The 5,849-nt window shown below is 36.2% G+C and overlaps 1 protein-coding gene across 5 annotated transcripts in view; it reads right to left on the reverse strand.

Annotated features, from left to right (window-relative positions):
* Nucleotides 1-1,150: 1,150 nt before the first annotated feature.
* LOC110027143 (pentatricopeptide repeat-containing protein At5g61990, mitochondrial-like) overlaps nt 1,151-5,849 on the reverse strand; it is a 14,678-nt gene continuing 9,979 nt past the window's right edge. For 2 of the 5 annotated variants that reach the window (XM_020728481.1, XM_020728472.1), the window contains exon 3: nt 1,151-1,453. The gene's annotated coding sequence lies outside the window, so the exon portion shown is untranslated. Of the gene's footprint in view, nt 1,454-2,079; nt 2,646-5,849 lie in introns of those variants that run through there. The other 3 variants (XM_020728451.1, XM_020728458.1, XM_020728466.1) reach the window with 2 other exon arrangements.

Consider the following 5,849-nt stretch of genomic DNA (forward strand, 5'->3'; position numbering starts at 1 on the left):
AGTCTCGACTTCTTTCATGGAAAATATGAATGTGTTATTACGTTGTGAGAGTTATTCAGTAGCAAAGATAGAAAGGAAGATTCTCAATGTGAAAAGAATTATTTAAAGAAGATCATCAAAAGGAAACAAACAAGAAGAATCTCCCTGATGGTCGTTCTAGATATGTTATATATATATATATATATATATGTATGTATATACTTTTACAAAAAAAATGTAAATATTGATACATTTTGATGTGATGAAAAATTTGGGTGATATAAGTGTATAAAGATATAGGTTTAAGCCAAAAATATTTTTTCAAGGTGGTATACATGTAAAATATTAAGTTTAGTTAGTTTTGTTAAAATATAAGAATTAGGTTGTATTTTTGTAAAAAAATATAAGAATTAGGTGGTACATTTGTAAATATTTGAAATGGGAAATGTTCAATTAAGGACAATAGAAGATTACGATTTCGAAAAAGTATTTGCTTCCTTGGGAGGTACATGGAGTGAGGAGGTTTAAGCCTTCAAGGAACGCGTCAAGGGGAGTTAACTTCTGTATAATTAGTAGGGTATCTGGCAATTTATTAGTATTTGAGATTGAAGGTCTATTTGGGGCGGATGCAGCTTATTGGATATTTTGTTAATAAATTGATTAAAAATAATCTGTTAATAAACTAGATGTGATAATTATTATAATTTTTTTTATTTTTTTGGATAAGTCAGACTGCTGCTAGAAGTTGCCACCGCACTTATCTTGTTTTCAGCGTTTAGAAAATGCATAAGTTGCAAAAATGCAATTTATCCAAACAGACTAAATGCGTTTTTAAAACACCACCACACCAAATAAGCTGCCCCAAACGGGCCATTAGGGTTTGTTTGGGATAATAACTTGTTGAATAATCATTAATAGTTTATTCTGATAAATTGATGATCAACAATTTATTCGGATAAACTCTCTAACTGTTTGGGGCAGTTATTTGAAAACATTTGATTTGTAGTTGTTTGTGAATGAATGATCATTCTGCCTCTGTTAAATAACGTTCTTTGTAGCAGAATTATTTTGATAATATATTTGATACTGCATAAACAAAAAACTAATATAGAACAATAAAGAGAAAAGATGAAACAGTCCATACTTAACAGTGAGTATCAAGATTGACAAAAAAATATTAAAATTACGATTAAAATTATGATAATATTAATTTTAAAATCGAGACGGCGTATGCCATGAGATATACCGTCCTCCAGAGATACCATCGAACCTCAATCACTATTAGCGGTGGAGTTTGGCGGACTGTCTGCCCACCGGAAGAAAGCATACATCTCTGTGATGCTCTGCGGGCAACTGTAAAACTTTCTCTCATAATTGTGTGCTCGTCGTGACGTCAACAAAGAAGTCTGTAGTCCACAATGACATATCGCAAGTCACGGGAGGGGGGGTCTCTGAAATCTTAAAAATCATGTTCCTTGAAAGATGAAGGAGAGACATTAGTCGACTCAGAAAATTAAACTAAATAAAAAAATGTAAAAGAAAATGTTATCGAAAACATTATCGAATAAAAAAGCATAAATTGGAAAAAAAATGCATGCGTGAGGTCTCAGAGAGCTAACTACACAAACCAACAAATCTGTCACTACATGAAGATAATGGACCCTATAAAAAATGAGTTCTCGGTTGCCTTTAACACAGATGAAACTAACGTTGTGTGTCACATGTGCATATCACCAAAAAAAGCCATCCAATAAGACCTCATAAACCGATGCATCGAAAAGAAGAGAGGATCTCGATTGCCTTCATCAAGATTTCACATGCAACGCTAACGAGAAACAAACGTCCTGTGCCACATGTTCATATCACCAAAAAAGATCATCCAGTAGGTCATCATAAACCGATGCACCAAAAAGAAGAGAAGATCTAGGTTGTTTTCATTAGGATTTCACATGTAACAACGACAAACCAACCATCCAGAAGAACCCATAAAGTCATATGTCTCATCATGGACCTCATGAACCCACAAAAAAATATAAAAAATTGAATAGTAACTGCTCCATATTAGAAATAATTACATGGCGACATATTATTGTTTGCAACAAAGAATGAAAAATCAAACAAATTAACAGCGGAAAAAAATGTCATCAGACAGTGTCATCATAGAATCATTTTTCCAAAGAAAAATGTGAATATGAAGTCGGGGCGCAACTTCATGAATATCTGTCTGCGGGTCGGGTCCTCAAGTAACTTAATAGAGTTTAGATAGAATATTGTATTAGCCAAAAGTTCAGGATGTGCATCTAAAACTCCAAGAAAGTCGTCTATGATGGTGTCATTTGAAGGACCAGGTCGAATTGCACATACTTCTATCAGCTTATTTATTGAGCTTCTGACAAAAGCGTCTTTCTCATTTTTCTTTTTCATCACCTTGCGTCGTTTTGATTGGCAAGTGGACTCAAGCTCCCTCAAGTTTATATGTTCGGGCCTTCACCTGACCCAGTAACCTACTCGGCTGCCAAGTTAACTGGTATGCCTGCAAAACTCTGCTCACTTGGGTTGAACGCGTGAATGCCCATCGTGGCAACCCCTCTAAACATGAAGTCCAACTTCTCTTCCAGGTTCAACTCAATTCCACTCACCTTGAAATTATTTGCGGTTGTCACTGCCTGCAATGTTCGGGGAAGCATATTAGTTAAAACAAAATAACATAGATACAACAACAACAAAGCCTTAATCCCACTACGTGGGGTCGGCTACGTGAATCCTTTTTCTCCATTGCGTCCTATTTAGAGCCATATTTTCATTTAGTTCTAGTAAGTTAAGATCATTTTTAATACAATAAGCCCAAGTCTTCCTAGGTCTACCTCTGCCTTTCTTAACACAAGTCAAATCTAAAACATCTGCTCTCCTAATCAGATCATCAAATGATTGTTGTTTAATGTGACCAAACCATCTAAGACGACTTTCTCTAATTTTGTCCGTCACAAGAGCTACACCAACCCTATCACGAATATATTCATTTCGCATTTTGTCTCTAAGTGTAAAGCCACTCATCCACCTAATCATTCTCATATCGGCAACACTTAACTAAAAGTCCTTATTTAACTGATCCTACTTGGTCTTAAATTTTAGCCCATCATACTCTCTTCCTGTCATTTCCTGGAACCTCGTCACAATATTCTGCCACCCTTTCTTGTTAAAGTACTTGGTGAGTTTATTTCCAAGCTCAATCTCCTTAATAAATAGGTTGCAAAATATGTTTTTTTACTTATCCAACATTGCTGACGAAGCCACTTTCATTGGTCTTAACCATAATGGAACAAATAAATGAAAATGATCAAAAAACACACTAACAATGACAGTAAAGCAAAGAACATGAAAAAAAAGAAAGCGCTAAGAAAAGCAAATACCTAACCTAAAAAAGGTAAAAGCTAAAACATGTAAACAAGGGAAAAACAAAATTGTGAAAACAACCAACAGTGGAGAGAGAGACACACACCCCATTTCTTGCCACCATCACCAACACCCAAGCACTGACACCACACACCCAACAGTAGAGAGAGGCACACAAACCCCAGTCCAACCATTATCACCAACACCCAAGCACACACACCCCGGTCCAGCCACCATCACCAACACTCAAGCACCAGCACCAAACACCCAACAGTAAAGACGAGCACACATACCTCAGTCCAACCACCATCCATATTTAATAAAATAGAATGAACAATAGTACTTTAATCAACACAATTTGAAGGTGAAATATGAATAAAAATTGAATGTATTAAATAAAAATACTCAAACTTCACTTCGGTAACAGAAAATGACTTCCTTCAAAATCAAGTAGCCACATAATACTTTTACATTAACTTAGAAATTTCAGTACTTTCATATATAGACATATAACATAAAATACTTTCACAATAACCCACATGGAGCTATGTCTATCTATTGCTACAATTTAGTTGGGTTATGACATGAACTTAAACTGACTTGAACATTATATTGTCTACCTTTTAAGAAAGTTGATAAGGAATCTCGAATGGACAATGTGTAATATTCAAATATGCACATCAAAAAATCACCTTCACTAGCCTTTAAGGGGCATTTATATACATGAACCCCCTTAAAGAATTCCGTCAAGCATCACTATGCAATTTTTTCCCTTTTTTTTTTAAGATGTGCATGCAGACCACCCAATTGATATGTATAATACTCAAACCATAGCAAACTGCCACATGTATAATACTCAAACCACAACAGTCGAAAGCCACATCTCATCCTCTGCATCTCAAAATAATGAAACAAAAGAACAACAACCAAAACCACCATCACCAACAATCAATACCCTCATATATAATGAATAAAAACATAAATCAAATGCACAAAATGACCAACTACCAACAAATTTTTGTAACTCTCAGAAAAACTAACAACCAAACTCACAAAGACAGGAGATGTGGGCTGAAGGGATAGATAATATCGTAGGAAAAAGCACATAAGTCTCGAAATAATGTGAGAGGGAGGGTTAGAGCAAAAGAATGTGAGAGCGGGTCATTTTGAAGAAAGCTCCGAGATTGGAAGAAATGCGGGAGCACTCCGTGAGAAGATTAGGGCTGAAGAGGGGAAAGCATAGTCGAAAGGCGAGAGAAGATTCAACAAATCTACAAAGAGATGTCTAAAAACTTGCTATAAAAATATGCAATAGAAAATCCTTTAACTACAAAATATGCTTGCTGCCTTCAAAAGAAGACGATCCAAGAGGGTCATCCGTAGCCACAATGACGATTCGTCGTATCAAAAGAATGAAGTGAATTTCTTCCAGAGAGTAGTTCTCTGTGATGAAGAACCAATATCCTAGAGTTTTGACATGGAATGTCAAAGGAGAAGCAAAATTTTGGAGTGTAAGGTGACTCGTCATATTTTGCCAGCCACATAGATTCATATGAGTTAATCAAGTGGCTCTAGGCATTAGAACATATCTTTGAATACAAGGATAATCCACCATATATAATGGTAAAGCTACTAGCCAACAAGTTAAAGAAGAGTGCGTTGTGGTGGGAAGATTCGAAGCACCTACATCAGCAGAAAGTGAAAAACAAAAATACTACCTAATTCAAGATGAAACGAGAGATGCAACGCAAGTATCTACCAGTTTGAAATAACATCACCGGATGATCGTCACATCTTACAGACAGAATTCAATCCCGTGATCAAGTAGCAAGAGTACACCCAGTTGAACATACTAGCCGACCTCATTTGAGGAGGAATTAATTGAGAATGGAGAACATATGGAGCCAACAAGCATTCTTAAATTTGTCTCAGCCAGAAAGTGCGTCAAATGCCATGATTTTGGACATAATGCATCAAATTGCCTCATTGAGCAAGGAGCAGTTGAAGAAATGGATGAGGATACGTTATTCACTAAAGAATGTGAGGACTCACAGGAGGAGTAACAACTTCCAACTGATGAAGGAGAGATGCACGTCATTCAAGCTGAGCCCATGAAAGAGACTCCAACAGGAGTAACATTGGTTGTCCAAGAGGGTCGTGAGTTCGAGAATCCGATACCATACACATGACAACTCAAGATAAGAAATTTTCAAAACTTTCAAATATATAGCCTACCTTCTAAGGGAGGTCAAATATGTCAGAAATGAGAAGTTTTTGAGCTATTTCTGTAAGACTATATGGAGTTATTTGTACATTAAATTCAGTTCAACAGTGCGCCCACTGATAAAGGCCAGACAGGTAGGGGTGTAAACGAACCGAACACGAACGAACAAAGCTTGTGTTCGTGTTCGGTTCGTTTAAAATTTAGTTTGTTTGAAATAAGCTCGTGTTCGTTTCTTAACGAACGAGCCGAACAC

Source organism: Phalaenopsis equestris, unplaced genomic scaffold, assembly GCF_001263595.1.
Source record: "Phalaenopsis equestris unplaced genomic scaffold, ASM126359v1 Scaffold000002, whole genome shotgun sequence".
NCBI lineage: Eukaryota > Viridiplantae > Streptophyta > Magnoliopsida > Asparagales > Orchidaceae > Phalaenopsis > Phalaenopsis equestris.